Genomic DNA, 17,073 nt, shown 5'->3' with positions numbered 1-17,073 from the left:
CTTAAGGATCTTGATACCCCAATAATATCCTATGTCATAGAGGACCTAATGATTAAGAAAGCATTGTTAGATTTGGGTGCGAGTGTTAATCTTCTTTCGAGCTCTATTTATGACCGATTGGGATTTGAAGAATTAAAACCACGATGGTAACCCTACAATTAGCAGATCGATCAATTAAGGTATCCTATGAAATGTTGGAAGATGTATTGGTTAATATAGATGAATTTTACTTTTCTGTAGACTTTCTGATGCTAGACATAAAAGCTAGTAGCAACTCCAGCCAAATACCTATCATCCTAGGTAATTCCTTCCTAGCACCTGTCAATGCTTACATAAACTGTAGGATTGGGGTTATGGATGTGTCTTTCGAAAATAAAAAGCTAAGGTTGAACATCTTTAATGCAGCTCAAGGACCATCCACTTTTGACCATGGTGATATCAATTTACTAGAGAAAGTTTTAGAAGATAAAACCCTACCTTGCTCGACCCAAACCCTTTACAGGCATGCTTAGCACATTTTGGAGTGGATAATTTCGATATTGATGGGTATAATAAAGAAGTAAATACACTTTTAGAGCCACCTAATTTTAGCACAACTCCTCCTTGGATTGCAAAGTATGAACAATTACCGACCCAATCGAGCCCTCTAATACTATCCTTAGAAGCACTACCTATTCTAGAGTTAAAGCCTCTTCCTGATACACTGAAGTATTTGTTTCTCAAATCCAGTGAGACCTTGCTAGTGATCATTTCCTCCAACCTAACTACTGATCAGGAAAATCAACTTGTAGATGTGCTCAAAGAGCACAAAAAGGCCATAAGGTGGACAATTACTGATTTGAAAGGCATTGATTCTTCTGTTTGCATGCGTCATATTTATTATGAGGCCAAAGCCAAACCACTTAGGGACATGCAAGTAGATTAAATCCAAACATGCGGAAGGTAGCAAAAAAAATAATAAAATGGTTAGATGCAAACATTATCTATCTAATTTTCGATAGTAAATAGGTCAGGCTGACCCAAGTGGTGCCAAAGAAGTCAGGTATCATTGTGATAGAAAATAAAAAAGATGAGTTGATACCCACTCGCACAGCAACTGGCTGGAGAGTGTGTGTGGACTATAGGCGACTCAATGCCGTAACTAGGAAAGACAACTTTCTATTATCTTTCATTGATCAAATCCTAAAATAGTTAGCAGGTTAGAGTTACTTCTACTTTCTGGATGGATATTCAGGATACAATCAAGTGCCTATATTCCCTGAAGATCAAGAGAAAACCACCTTTATGTACACTTACGGTACTTTTGTCTTTCAAAAAATATCTTTTGAACTATGCAATGCACTGACCACTTTTCAGTGGTACATTATGGCTATCTTTTCTGACATGGTTGATAAGTTTTTAGAAGTTTTTATGGATGATTTTTTTATTTTTGGCTCTATTTTTGATGATTGTCTCGAAAATTTAACTAAAGTACTTAAAAGATGTGTGGAGATGAATCTGATGTTAAGCTGAAAAAAGAGTTATTTCATGATTTGTGAGAAAATCATGCTCAGACATATTGTATCTGAGTGGGGGATCAAAGTAGACAAAGCTAAAGTTGAAATAATCTTAAAACTATCACTCCCAATCTTGGTTAAATAAGCACGATCCTTCTTAGGACATATAGGATTTTATAGGTGCTTTACTAAGGATTTTAGCAAATTTTCATGATCTTTGTGTAATCTTTTGGCTAAAGAAAATTTTGTTGATTTTAATAAAGACTGCTTAACCACCTATAATACACTAAAAACAGTATTGACTACTACACTGATTATCAAATCATCAGATTGGATCCTACCATTTGAAATTATGTGTGATGCTTCCAATTATGCAATAGAGGTAGTTTTAGAGCAGAAATTCAATAAGGAACCACATGTGATTTACTATGCAAGCAAAATTCTCTCGGATGTTCAATTGAACTACACCACGATCGAAAAAGAATTGCTTATAGTTGTGTTTGCCCTAGATAAATTTAGGTCATACCTTTTGGGCTCTAAGTCTTAGTTTACTCGGATCATGTAGCATTGAAACATCTACTATCCAAGAAGGATACAAATCCTAGACTAATTAGATGGGTCCTTTTGTTGCAAGAATTTGATCTAAAAATTTTAGATAAAAAAGGTTTCCAAAATGTGATAGCAGATCATATCTCGAGGATCTTGGTAGAACACAATAATGAAATCATTAGGGATAGATTCTCTGATAAACAACTCTTCTCAGCATCCTCTAATAATATTTTTTGCTTTGCATACATAGTTAACTACTTAGAGATAGGACAAGTTCCGACCTACTGGACCTAGCAAGATAAAAGTAAATTCTTTATCCAAGTAAAATATTATTTTTGAGAAGAATCAAAGTTGTTTAAAATTTGCCCAGACCAAATTATCCAGCATTGTATCCCTGAGTGTGAAGTTCAAAGTGTCCTGACTTTTTGTCACTTACTAGCCTGTAGGGGATATTTTAGTGAAAAAAAATTACAGCAAAAGTACTGTAGAGTAGATTTTACTGGCCAACTATTTAAGGATGCTCATGATTTTTGCCATAATTATTTGAGATGTCAACAAACAAAGAGTATTTTAAGAAAAGATATGATGCCCCTGTCCTCCATTTTAGTAGTTGAAATTTTTGATGTTTGGAGAATTGACTTTATGGGCCATTTTCCTTCCTCTAGTGGTTATGAGTATACATTGGTGGTAGTAGATTATGTTTCTAAATGGGTAGAAGCCATAGCAACATGAACTAATGATCATAAGGTAGTAATAAGATTTATTCAAAGAAATATTATAAGTCAGTTTGGTTGCCCTAGGATCATAATCAGTGATGGGGGTACGTACTTCACGAATAAGCATTTTGAAGCTTTAATGAGGAAATACGGAATAATACATAGGATAGCTACCCCATATCATCCCCAGACCAGTGGATAAATAGAAGTCTCCAATAGGAAAATAAAGAAGATATTAGAGAAAATAGTTAGGTCTAATCGAAAAGATGGGTCTGAGAGATTAGATGATGCACTGTGGGCCTAGCATACTGCTTACAAAACCCCCATAGGAATGTCTTCTTACCAGTTTATTTTTGAAAAACCTTATCATCTGCCAGTGGAATTAGAATACCACACGTATTGGGCAATAAGAAAATTTAACTTTGATATGAAAAATACGGGGTCAAAAAGGAGACTTTAATTAAATGAATTAAAGGAGTTATGCAATGAGGCACACGAGAGTGCTAAAATCTATAAATCTCAAACTAAAGCTTACCATGATAAGATCATTTCAAGAAAAATATTCGAACCTAATCAAAAAGTATGGCTCTTTAATTCTAGATTAAGACTATTCCCTGATAAACTTCACTCACATTGGGATTGACCATTCATTATGATCCAAGTTTTTCCCCACGGAGTCATAGAACTTAAAAATCCAAAGTAGAAAAATACTTTTAAGATTAATGGGCAGAGACTGAAGCATTATGTAGATGGTATAAGGGATGGAGAGCAAATCGAGTCTATGGATCTAGTTGAATTGGTCTATGAACCACCGTGAACTTTAACTTGATCTGGCTGAAGATCTTAAACTTAATGCTTGTTAGGAGGTAATCCAGTATTTTATCTTTCAAATTATCTAATTTTTATTTTGTAGGAATCTAATAAAGACAATTAGCCCAGTTGGCGGGAGCACATCATCAACATCCGATGAGAATCCAGTGGAGTATAAAGAAGAAACTACAAACAACAATAAATCAGGTGGTGTCCCTCCTTGATGAATATTTTTGTTTTTCTCTTCTTCCATTAAGGATAATAAAAATAAAGTTGGGGGAGAATAATTAAATTAATTAAATCCACAAGTATGACCATAATAAGTTTTGCGTACCAAATTTTATCTCGATTTGAAGCTAATCGAGTATTCTAATTGATGAGTGATTAATGATTTAGATAATTTTAGAGATATTAAAGGGCAAATTATTAAGAAAACTCAATAAATAAAAGAGTTTAAATCAGAATAAATTTTAGAGTGATTTCAGAACCTTCTTTCTACCTATCTTAATGAAGAATCTGCTTCATAGGGATATAGGTGGAAAGATCAAAATATACAAAAAAAAAATTATTTCTCTTAAAAAAAAGAAAATTTAGCATTGTCTCGTCGAGTAACTGGACATCTTCACCTAAGTAAGTGTTGTGATTCATGTTAAAAGGTGGAAATATCAAGAGATCAGTTATAGAGTCAATCTCACCTTATAGTTTTTTTTGGACTTGAGTCAATAAGTCTGAGTAATGTTCTACACCAAATGTCTTAAAGTCAACTGATTTGACAGTCACTGGCCGAAAGCTTACTACAAAGATCAACTAGAAGGCTCAAGAGGCTAAGACATTGCACTAGACTATTTTTAAAAAAAAAATAGTAAATAATAAGGAGACTAAATTGTAAGAAGATAATAAACCCAGCTCACATCAAGTTAGAGGACTTAAAGAGTAGAATAGAGAGTTGGTAAAAGAAAAACTCTAGAAATTTTTATGAACTTCACTCGACCACTAAATGGGTAGAATTGATAATTCGATAAAGTATCTTTTTGATGGTCTAGTCGGGCATCAATTGACTTTAGAACTGCTTAGGATAACTTTTAATTCAAGAACGAGTCGGCACATATTACTAATTCATCTACTTTACTCAAAGACAACAAAATTTAAGTTGGAGGATGTGATAAATACTTAAATTAAGTCACTAAAAGTACTTAATTTTATTTAATTGCTCTTTATTTATTAATAATTTGATGTTTATAGTTTATTTTGTAGGTAATTGATAGATTGGACTTAATGTGATTATGTGATGCCGACACGGGTGTGATGCGAGCACAGAACGACATCCAAAATTATGAAGAAAGAAAGGACACACCAGAAATTTAAGCAAAAGAAGAAGTTGTTTTTGAAAATTTTTTTGAGAGCATTAAATGGGAGTGGGACCTATGTATATTTAAAACAAAAAAATGAACTAATGGCTGAGTGATGATAACTTAAAAAAGATCAAAGCAAAAAGACACAGGTGGGGCCATCAACATTAAATATGAAGGAGATTCTTTTAGCTAGGTTTTTGGCGCATGGGCTTGTGTGGGTGCTGGTATGCGCATGGAGTTAAAAATAGCATGCGGGATAGAAGATTCAAACACGAGTGTGGCTTCACAAAGAGAGTGGGCGCAATAGTGAGCGGATTTAAATGGAAGTAGAACCAGATGGGCACGATTTGAATTCACACAGATTGAATGTGCAGGGCGAATGCACGGATTGATAGCAAAAAAAATAAAGAATGCATGAGTACTATTTGATGAGTGCGCAGATTGATAGTGGATTGGAATAGTGGGGTGTGATTTCAATGAGCGGCTTTTAGTTTATGCGGCTTGAGATGCAGGACATGCCTGGGACCTAAAAATAACACTACAAGAAAAGAAATTTTTTGTAACAAATTTATTTGTGATGAAAAATTTTTTATCGATAATAAGACTATTTATAATGAAAAAATAAATTCATCACTAATAAAAAATATTTATGAAAAAAAATTATTTTCCATTGCAAATATCTTCATATTTATGATCAAAATATAATTTTATCATAAATACCTATTATTTATGATGATTATTTTCATCATAAATAATAAAATATTTATTTTAATTTTAAATTTTTAAATATTCATGATGAAAATAGTTTCATCATAAATAATATAAGTACTTATGATGAAAACTTATTTTTCATCGTATACACTTCATTATTTATGACAAAATATTTTCATCACTAATATTTGAAAAAAATAAAAAATTTAAAAATTACATATTATTGGCTACAAAAAAATTATGTCGCAACTGCTTGAGTATTGGTGACATAAAATTATTTTTTATTATAAATAATTAATTATTTATGATGAAAAATTTTTATCACTAATATTTGAAAAAAATAAAAAATTTTAAAAATTTAAAAATTATAGATTATTTATGATAAAAATATTACATCATAAATAATCAAGTATTGATGATGAAATTTTCTTTTTCGTTGCAAATACCATATTATTTATGATGTAAAATTTTTATCGCTAATCTTTGAAAAGAAATAAAAAATTTAAAAAATTTAAAAATTATAAATTATTTATGATAAAAAGTATATCATAAATAATCGAGTATGGATGATGTATTGTTCTTTTCCATCACAAATACCATATTATTTAGGATATAAAATTTTCATCGTTAATCTTTGAAAAAAATAAAAAAATTAAAAAAAATTAAAAATTATAAATTATTTATGATAAAAATATTACATTGTAAATATCTTTTATTTGTGATGAAAATTAGCTTTCTATTGCAAATACTCGATTATTTACGATGCAAAATATTTCATCACTAATATTTTAAAAAAATAAAAAATTTTAAAAATTATAGATTATTAGCGATGAAAAAATTATATTATAAATAGTTGAGTATTTATGATGAAAAATTACTTTTCATCATAAATAATTGACTATTTACGATGGAAAAAGATTTCCATCATAAATAATTGACTATTTGCGATGAAATAATTTTGTTGCTAATAATTAAAAAAATTATAAATTTAAAAAAATAACTTTCGATATTGAAAAAAATTTATTTTTTTAGTATTCAAATTTTATTGGATGATGTAATAAAATTTTTTACCCACAATCGAATCAACCATCTTTAAGATCCAAAAGGAAACCACCTCAAAAAATTAAATATAAGAAATTTGATTCAAGAAAAATATCAACTTCCAACTGTATAAAGAATAAAATTTTATTAACTGTTCGATTGACTAAATTGTACATTTACTTCTAAACCATTTCAAAAAAGATTGATCAATAATTTTTTGTGACAACAAAATCCTATAACATCTTTAATAGAAAAACATAACTTCTTGAATATTGTCCTTAATCTACGATAGATGATATGCCACAACAGTCGATTCCTGAAACAATCAATTGATGTCGATCCTCTATCAGAAAAATCAGACTCTATATAGAAACTAAGACCAGTAGATCATCAAAAAATTGATCCAAACAAGATATCTGTCAAAGCATAACAATACGATCAAAATTTAATTTACGTGTAACAAAAATTATTAGTTAACATCTGTAATGTATCAGTAGAAAAATGATTCTCATCTGACGGTACATGATTACATAATTTTTTTGTGTATATAATTTTTTATATACATAATTTTTTTATAAAAAAATCATAAATTAACTATTTATATAAATTTTTTATTAATATTTTATTTTTCATCATGAATATTATTTTAATATCATTTTTTGTTGTTAAATTTTTTTTGGATAAAATATTTTCTTAGTGAAAAAAATTTAAAATTAATTTTTTATAAAATTATTATTAAGGAATTTTTTTTTACAAAAATTATTTTCAACGAAAACTATATCTATATTGCTTATAAGATTATTAACAACTAAAATTTAGCTTTCATCGCAAATAATTTTTTTTGCAAAATTTTTTAAGAGAGAGAAAATTTTTAGTGGAGAATTTTTTATTTCTTTGGTTGAACTATTGGCAATGAAATTTTAATTTTTATTGCTAATAACTTTATTAACGATGAATTTTTTCATCACAAATATTTTTTTTCAAAGAATTATTAGCGATAAAATTTATTTTTCATTGCTAATATGATAATTAATGATGAAATATTTTATTTTCATCATAAATAATTTTTTTAGTAAGAAAATGGAGGAATTGTTTTTTTGACAGAAATTATTAATGTTAAAAATTATTTTTTTATCGCTAATAATTTAAATCATGATGAAATTTTTTTTCATCGTAAATAATTTTTTGGTGAAAAAATTTTTTTATCGAAAATTTTTTTTTTTGAATTATTAACGATGAAAATTGAATTTTCATCGCTAATAAAGTTATTAGCGATGAAAATTTTTATCGCTAATAGTTCTGCTTTCAGTCATCGTCACATCGACGTCTCTTCACGTGAAACCATACGAAACCCTTCTTCTCCCCCCCCCATTTCATGCAAAACCCTTTCTTCTCCCCCCTCTCTCATTTCCCTGATCTCTCTCCCTCTCTCTGAGCTCACATTTCTCCCTCTCCCCTCCATCTCTTCCCACCAATGAGCCCCACTCCACCACTGTCGTCCACCGTCTGCACCACCCACCGTCCGTCGTCCATCGGAGGTAAGGTTTTCAACCCTTTTTTTTTATGTTGATCGGGCCACCGGAGGCGGAGCCGTTCGCGGGGGGGTGCCATTGGTAGCCGGTGGTGCCACGAGGCCTGGGAGGGGTCGGTCAGTGGGGAGGCATGGTCAGCCAGTGTGGAGGGGGCGGGATGGAAACAGGGGCGGGGCGGCATGGGGCTAGATGGGGGAGGATGGGGCCGGAGAGGGGTCGGCCGACGGCGATGGAGACGGGGCCGAGGAGGGTGTCAGCCGGTGGGGAGGTTGTCGGCCGGCGAGGAGGGGGTCTGGGGTCGGAGATGGATGGGATGGGGTGGGGGGGGATAGGGTCGGTGGGGAATGGGGTCGGGGAGGGGGCGACCAATGGTGATGGAGATGGGGTCGAGGAGGTTGTCGACCGGCAGGGAGGGGGTTTGGGGCCAAAGATGGGCGGGATGGGGTGGGGAGAGGGATGGGATCGGGGGGGATGGGTCGAGGAGGGGGCGACCGACGGTGACAAAGATAGGGCCGGGGAGGGTGTCGGCCAACGGAGATAGGGCCGGGGAGGGGGTGACCGACAGTCGAGGAGGGGGTGGCGGCGGGGAGGGAGGAAGGGAAGAGAGAAAGGAGGGGGGAAAAGAAAAAAAAGGAAAAAAAGAAAGAAAAAAAGAAAGAAAAAAAAGAAGAAAAAAAAAGATAAAAAAAGACAAAAATAAAATATTAATAAAATTATTTAATTATTTGATTAATTATATTTGTTGCATAAATTTTTTAGTATTACTGTTGAAATTATTTAATTATTTGATTAATTATTTTTTGTTCCACTAGCACAATGCACATTGTTGTTACTTATTACAATTTAATTATTTTATGTGCTGTTTTGTATATTTTTATTTATTATAATTAAATATAAAAAGTATTTCTATTTTAAAGAAAAATCTATTAAAATTTTTGATGAAAAAATTTTAATACAGAGTTACTCTTTTTTGATAAATTAGAAATCCATCTTCGAATGTATGTTCAGAGATGGTAATTAAATTTTATTGAGCCGTAGATTTTCGTTCAAGAGTCGATCTTCATCGAGATCGACTCTTGGATGTCTCATATTCAGATATTTTGATAAAGTAATAATCTTATTATTGTTAATAGTTGATATTTTATTTCATTATATGGTATTTAGTAGTTATCTATCTACTGTTCTCCAGGTATATGGTGGATAGTGTGCATAGGCACCATGTTCACATCGTATACTTAGAGAACCATGGGGAGATGCTGTCGAAATTTTTATAATAATGAGATAAAATATCTACTAATAACAATAATAAGATTATGACTTTTCTGAAAGGAATTGGGCTATATCTGTTAATAATGATTTGAAATAGATAGGATCATGCATTTTTACTTCATTAAATTGGTGGAAGGAGAGTTTTTGTGTTACTGTTCAGTCTGTGTTTCTTAATTTGTGTTGTTTTGTATAAAATGATCTGTGTCTAGATCTAGATCGAGATTTTGTTCGAAATTCGAATCGCGATTCAATCTGAAAGCTGGATTGGAATCCGGTTCGGATGAATATCACTGAAAATTTTTTTATTGTTAATGATTTTCATATTTGTTCTTAGATGGATATCAACAAAAATTGAATGAAAGCTAGAGATATTTTTTTGTCTGAATATCGAAAAGGAGTTCGAGATTTTATTGAGTTTGCACGAAATAAGACTGATAATGCTAGTTGGATAAAGTGTCCATGCAAGAGATGTGTCAATATGGTATATCGTCACATAACTCTTATCGAGGAGCATCTACTACATTATGGTATGGATAAGAAGTATACTTGTTAGATATGGCATGGAGAGGGTGATCTGAATGAAGTGGTGCATGATGATAACAATGCTGAAGATGATAGTGATACTGCTGGACCTGTCGAATATGGTACAGAAGAACTATTGGATGATTTACATCAAAGTGCTTGTTCAAATGTATGCATGAGTACTACTGCATTTGAAAGCAATTCAGATTATGAACACAATATCCAGCTTGAGATAGAAGAGACTTCTGAACAGTTTGGAAAGCTTGTAAGGGATGCACCAGAGCCACTCTATCCAAATTATACAAAATTCTCCAAGTTAGAGTTTTTGATAAAATTGCTTCATATTAAAATTGTGAACCAATGGAGTCGGAAGTCATTTGATCAAAATTTGATATTGATTAAAGCAGCTCTTTTCGATGGAGAAGGACTTCTGAAATCATATTCTGAAGCAAAAATATACATACGAAAATTGAGACTTGACTATATTCCTATACATGCCTGCAAAAATGATCATATATTATTTTATAAAGATAATGAACAAGCAACTGAATGTCCGAAATATGATGAGTTTAGGTACAAAATCGATAATAGAAAAGCAAAGAAGATACCTTAAAAGATTTTGAGATATTTTTTATTGATTTCAAGACTTCAGAAATTGTATATGTCCACAAAGACAGCTGAAGAAATGAGATGGCATCATGAGCAGTGGATTTCGGAAGAGAACATACTTAGCTATCCGATCGATTCTTTAGTGTAGAAAGACTTCAATGCAAAGCATCCATACTTTGCGATTGATCCGTGCAATATCCGACTTGGTCTAGCGATAGATAGATTTAATCCTTTTGGCAATCTGAGTATCTCTTACAATATGTGGCCTGTGATGCTAGTTGTATATAATATGTCATCTTGGAAGTGCATGAAAGAATCATTTATTTTTATGTCACTATTGATTTCGAGTTTGAAAGTACCAGATAATGAAATTGATGTATATCTACGACCTTTAATCGATGATCTGAAGGAGCTATGAAAAAATGGGATACAGATATATGATTCTGTGAGTCGAAGTAATTTTAAGTTGCATGCTTTGATTCTATAGACCATAAATATTTTTTCTGCATATGAAAACTTATCTGGATGGAGCACCAAAGGATATCTGGCATGTCCAATATGCAATAAGGATGCATCCTCCTTACATTTAAAGCATAGATGAAAATTATGCTTCATGGGTTATCAGTGGTTTCTCTCTGGTAATCATTCTTGGAGGATCTGTTATAATCAATATTTTGATGGTAAGTCCGACCAGCGTCCGTCACTTAAGAGTTAAGTGGAGCAAAAATTTTAGAACAACTTGAAGTCATTGAAAACATCCAATTTGAAAAAATATCGGGTACTCGCAAGCGGAAGCGTACTGAAGCTTAGCTAAATTGGACAAAGCGAAACATCTTTTTCAAACTATCGTATTTGAAGCAGCTACTACTTCGTCATAATCTGAATGTAATACACATTGAGAAGAATATTTATGATAATATCATCAGTACTATATTGAATATTTTAGAAAAAATAAAAGATGGTACAAAAGCTTGTCTTGATTTATAGAAAATAAAAATCTGATCAGAGTTGCATTTAGTTCGTCAAGGTGATAGATTTTTTATGCCATTTCATATTATTCACTATTTGGTAAGGAAAAAAAAAAATTCTGTGGATGATTCAAAATCGTAAAATTTTTTGATGCATATGCTTCAAACATATCGCGATGTGTTGGAAACAACGACGGTAATATCTCTGGCCTGAAAAGTCATGACTCTCATATGATGATGCAATATTTGCTTTTTGTGGTCATGCGTGGCTATTTGGATGGTGATGTTCAAATTGCATCGATTGAGTTGGGAGTATTCTTTCAAGAACTGTGTTGTCAAAAATTGAAGATTAACTTACTTGAGAGATCTGAAAAAGATATTGTACTCATTCTTTGTAAGTTAAAAAAAAAAATTTCACCATCATTTTTTGATGTTATGGTGCATCTGACTGTTCATCTTCCAAAATAAGCTCTTTTGGTCAGATCAGTACATTATCGATAGATGTATCCTATTGAAAGGTAAAAAAATTATACACACTTTATCATATCAATTATAAAATATAAATATATCTTTAAAATTTAAATTTATTTTTATTTACAGATTCTTGTGTATCCTAAAAAAATATATGCATAATAAAGCACGGCCCAAAGGATCTATAGCAGAAGCATATGTAGCTACGGAGTGTGTCACATTCTGCTCGATATATCTTGATGATATCGAAATAAGATTCAATCGTACAGATCGTAACGCAGACCGTGAATGAGGTGATAATGAACCGACATTGTCTATATTTGATCAAATAGTGCAACCTATTGGTGTAAGGAGATATGAATGTATGGACGTGAACGAGCTATCCAAGACATACTTTTATGTTTTAAATAATTATGAAAAAATTAAAAATTTCATTGAGTAAGTACCATCTTAGCATACTGTTTAATGTTCTAAATAATTTTTTCATATCGATGTAAAATTAAAAATCATAATTTATTGCAGTGAGCATAAGAGTATACTATGTAGAGAAAATAATATGGATGCTGATGATCGATATAGGAGAAAATTTATAAAATAATTTGGTGATCTTATAAGTTGTATTAGTAATACGTTATTTATTTAATTATAAATAATATTATTTGAATCAATATAATTTTTTAGGTTATGGTGTAGATGAAACATAAGTATTTCAATAAAGAAGTGAGTGTGACCGATAAGTTGTACGATTTAGTATGTGATCCCGATCGAAGAGTTAATCACTACGCATCCTGTATCATTGGAGGAATAAGATTTCACACAAGGGAGCTTGAGATACAACGACGGATCCAGAATAGTGGGATTTTTATAATAGGATATGAAGGAGAAGAAGAGATTGAATATTATGGTGTACTGATAGATATCATAGAACTAAAGTATGGATCTAGTAATTTTATAATCTTGTTTCAGTATGAATGGTGGGATATTAGTAATAAAAAGATTGGTATTCATATCGATCCATATTTTATCAGTGTAAATTTTGCATGAACATGGTACCAGAATGAGCCGTATATATTAGCAACTCAAGCAAAACAAGTAATATATTTTAAGAATCAAAGTATCAAGGTAATTGGTATGTCGTACAAAAAATAATACCTAGAGACGTATATGACATGCCAACCCGATTAGAGATGGATGAAAATTTGGATTTACATGAAGAAAAAGTTTTTCAGCAAGAAGAATAAATGTTAACTAAGTTTTTTGTTGATGAAGAACTTATAACGACACCTTTGAATAGGGTTGATCTGCCATCCAACAAAATTGAAGCTGATTTTATATTTAATCTTGATGAGTTGGAGGACGACAATCAGTTCATAAATGATGATAAGATAAAAGATGACATATATATTGATTATTGTGATTCGAAGGAGGATCTACATATCGAGAAAGATACGAATATTGATGGGTAAATCTATATTCTTTATTCAATCTTCTCTTACAATTATGGTATGCGATATAATTCTATTCATTAGAATATAATTTATTTTTTATTATTATTATTTAATATTATATTCATTTATATATTAAAAATTATAAATATGGCACTAGGAGACAGACAATGACGTTCGCATTCACAGTCTATCCCAGAGGCTGAGGCACCTTCACCGATCTCCACTGCTGCACCGGCTCCATTGCCAGAGGGTCTTGCACTGGCAGGTCTCAGTGAGGCAGGTTCGAGTGAGATGGATCCGAGTGGTATTATTATATTTTTTATATAATAAAATTTAATTTTTTTATTTAGATAGCTATCATACTAAGATTTATTTATTATTGTTTCAGATCAGTTTTCATCAGTAGTGAGGCGAGGATGAGGTCCATCGAAAAACCTCTCTCTAGAGCATTGGAGATGCGAGCATCTGAGATAACGTCTCCGTATTGAGATACCACCAGGCTATACCAGACCCATTAGAAGATGGTGCGAGCTGTGGCAGACCGAGCTGGGCATCATATGCCGCAGCTATGCCCCTGTGACACTTTTCAATTGGCGTCATGTTGTACTGACTCAAAGAGAGATTTTCTACACCCACTTACAGATAAAATAAATTATACTATGAATATTTAATTTGCATGGTTTTCTTCTAATATTTGTTATTGGCAGGGTGTATTCAACATCATTGATTTTGAGGAGGATCGCGTGTAGCGAGCCGTGGACACTCATTTATCTTTGCATTTCAAGGACTATCGCCATCACATGCATCAATATTGGTACCATATGGTGCAGGATTATGGGGATGAGGCAGCGCGGTAGCAGCCCTATGATAGTATTACTATGGATGATTGGACTGTCATATGCCAACATTACGAGGATCCGGCATATCAGGTTACACATCCAAACTTTTTTTTTTTTAGAGTTTAATGGTTCAATCATTTATTTTTAAATTAAATTTATTATCTACTAATTTGACTGGTAACTGTACAGCGAAGATGTGTCCAAAATGCCACAAATCGGACGAGACAGATCGTACCGCATTGTGGAGGTTCGAGGTTGTTCGCTCATCACATGGAGCAGATGATAAGTAATTTTTAATTAGCATATAATTCTCTAGCTATTTACAAAAAATTTAATTAATTATTTTTAAATTACAAAGAGATGCTGAGAGTGGCGAGCTTTCTGGTAGGATCGATATCTACCAGCGGACCAACCAGCGACGATCAGAGAAGTGGACGACAGAGAACCATAAGCTTTTTATAATTTTTTTTAATTATTTTTTTATTCGCAGTCTGATTTTTATTACAAAATTAAAATAGCTATAACTTTAATTTTCAGGATCGTATGACAGACATGAGATCCTAGCCTACTCCTGAGGGCTCGACCGCACCCACAAATGACGAAATCTGTGATCAGGTGCTTAGTACGAGTTCCTATTATGTTAGAGGTCTAGGGTATGGGATCACTGCTCCCTCATCCTCACACTCATCTAGGGCTGACATCCATTTTGCCTGCAATGCTCGGCTAACGGAAGTGTAGAGACAGGCTATCGAGAATCGACAGCGAGCTCATGATTTGGCTACATGCGTCGATGAGTATCAGCAGCTCCAGATCCAGATGATAGAGCAGATGATACAGATAGAGCAGACGATACAGCTGATTAAGCAGCAGTAGGTCGGTCTGAGCTCTTTCGAGCGCTCCTCATTTCCAGCTCGTTCTCCCTCTGCAGATGCCGACACTTGACGGCCTCCTTATGTAGTTTTTTATTTTTATTTCAAATTTTATATAATTTTAATTTAATATAATAAAATAATAAAATTTATTTATGAATTTATTGTGTAAATTTTTTATTTTATTTTTTATTTTTAATTTATAAAAAATATTATAAATATAAATTAAAAATATATATTCATAAATTATTTTTAAAAAAATATAAATTATTAGCAATGAAATTATTTTTGATGAAATATGGGTCGCCAAAAATATTTTACTGCGATGAAAAATTGATCATAAATAAATTTTTAATAAATTTAAAAATATTAAAATTTTATATAAAATTAATAATGATGAAAATATTTTCATCATAAATAATTATTAGTAATAAAAAATTTTATCAAAAATTATTGTATTTATGATGTAAGCTTTACATCGCTAATATTATTTAAATTTACTTTTTAATAAATTTTATTATTAAATTAATAGCAATAAAAAAATTTCATCACTAATAATTATATTTACGGTGAAAAATTTTTATCACTAATATTTTTATAAATATTATTAATTAATAATGATGAAAAATTTTTATTACAAAAAATCATATTTACGATGAAAATTTTTCATCACTAAAAGTTTTTAAAAATTTTATTTTTATAAAAATTTTTAATTAAATTAATAATGATAAAAATATTTTTATCACTATTAATCTATTATTTATTAGAGACCTTAAATTTTATCGTAAATATTTTTTTATGATTAAAATTTTTTGTTGTAAATAGTTTTGAAAAAAATAAATTTTTTTAACGATGAAAAATTTTTATCGCAAATAATGATTATTAGCGATGAAATTTTTTTTATCATAAAATATTATCAATAATGTGATTATTTATGATGAAATATTAGCAATGAAAATAGATTATTAGCGATGAAAAATTTTTATCGCTAATAACCTCTTTTCTTGTAATTTATAAAGGCACAGTTGACACGGGTTGGAGCTCTATTTAAAGAAGACACCGAATATTTTATCCTTCCACATCACAAACAATGAGCCGGTTACTAACGTTCTCTATGCCTCCACCATCCTTCTCCATGCCTCACCTAGGCTAGCCATCCAAACACCCAAAAGCCTCCATAATCTATCGCATGCCACCCTCTCTTCCATCTCCAAACCTCCAAACAACCAACCTAAAGTCCTCTTTTTCTCCACAAAAATCTCTCCTCCAGCTCTTGATCCCTTTTTCAAGCTATTTGAAGGAAGTCCTCAAAGTTTCAAGATGAAAGATTCAGCGAGAAGTATCTCCATGGCCGACTAGTCATCACATCTCAGAAAATCACTGTAATCTTGTTTTGACAATGTGCTTCCTTTTCAAATCTTTTGTATTTCTCTCTTAATATATAATAAAGATCTGTTGTACTTGTATTTATCTTTATGTCTTTATTTTTCTTGCATAAGAATTTTTATCTGAAATAGTTTATGACCTTTGGAACGAGCCGTGATCTATAGATATGGTTCTTACTCTTGGAATAGATTATATTTAGATAGAATTTCTTATCTTTTGTATCTAAGCAATTTTGACTAGTCTATAACTTTAAGGGATCGGCCATAATCCAAAGATAAAGATTGTACTTTCTAAGATAGGTTATATCTTTATTGATTAGATATCAATTCAAAGCATATTAAGAAAGGCACCAGCTGTCTAACAAGGAAGTGGTTGAGATCCTGAGAATCTATCTCATATTTGATATCAATCTTAATTAGTCTTAATTTATTTGCTCCTTCAATTACTAGTCTTTAATCAATCTTTATCCTATTTTTAACTTAAAT

The sequence above is a fragment of the Elaeis guineensis genome, chromosome 11 (genome assembly GCF_000442705.2).
Source record: "Elaeis guineensis isolate ETL-2024a chromosome 11, EG11, whole genome shotgun sequence".
Classification (NCBI taxonomy): domain Eukaryota; kingdom Viridiplantae; phylum Streptophyta; class Magnoliopsida; order Arecales; family Arecaceae; genus Elaeis; species Elaeis guineensis.
Note: the sequence above shows the minus strand (reverse complement) of the source record.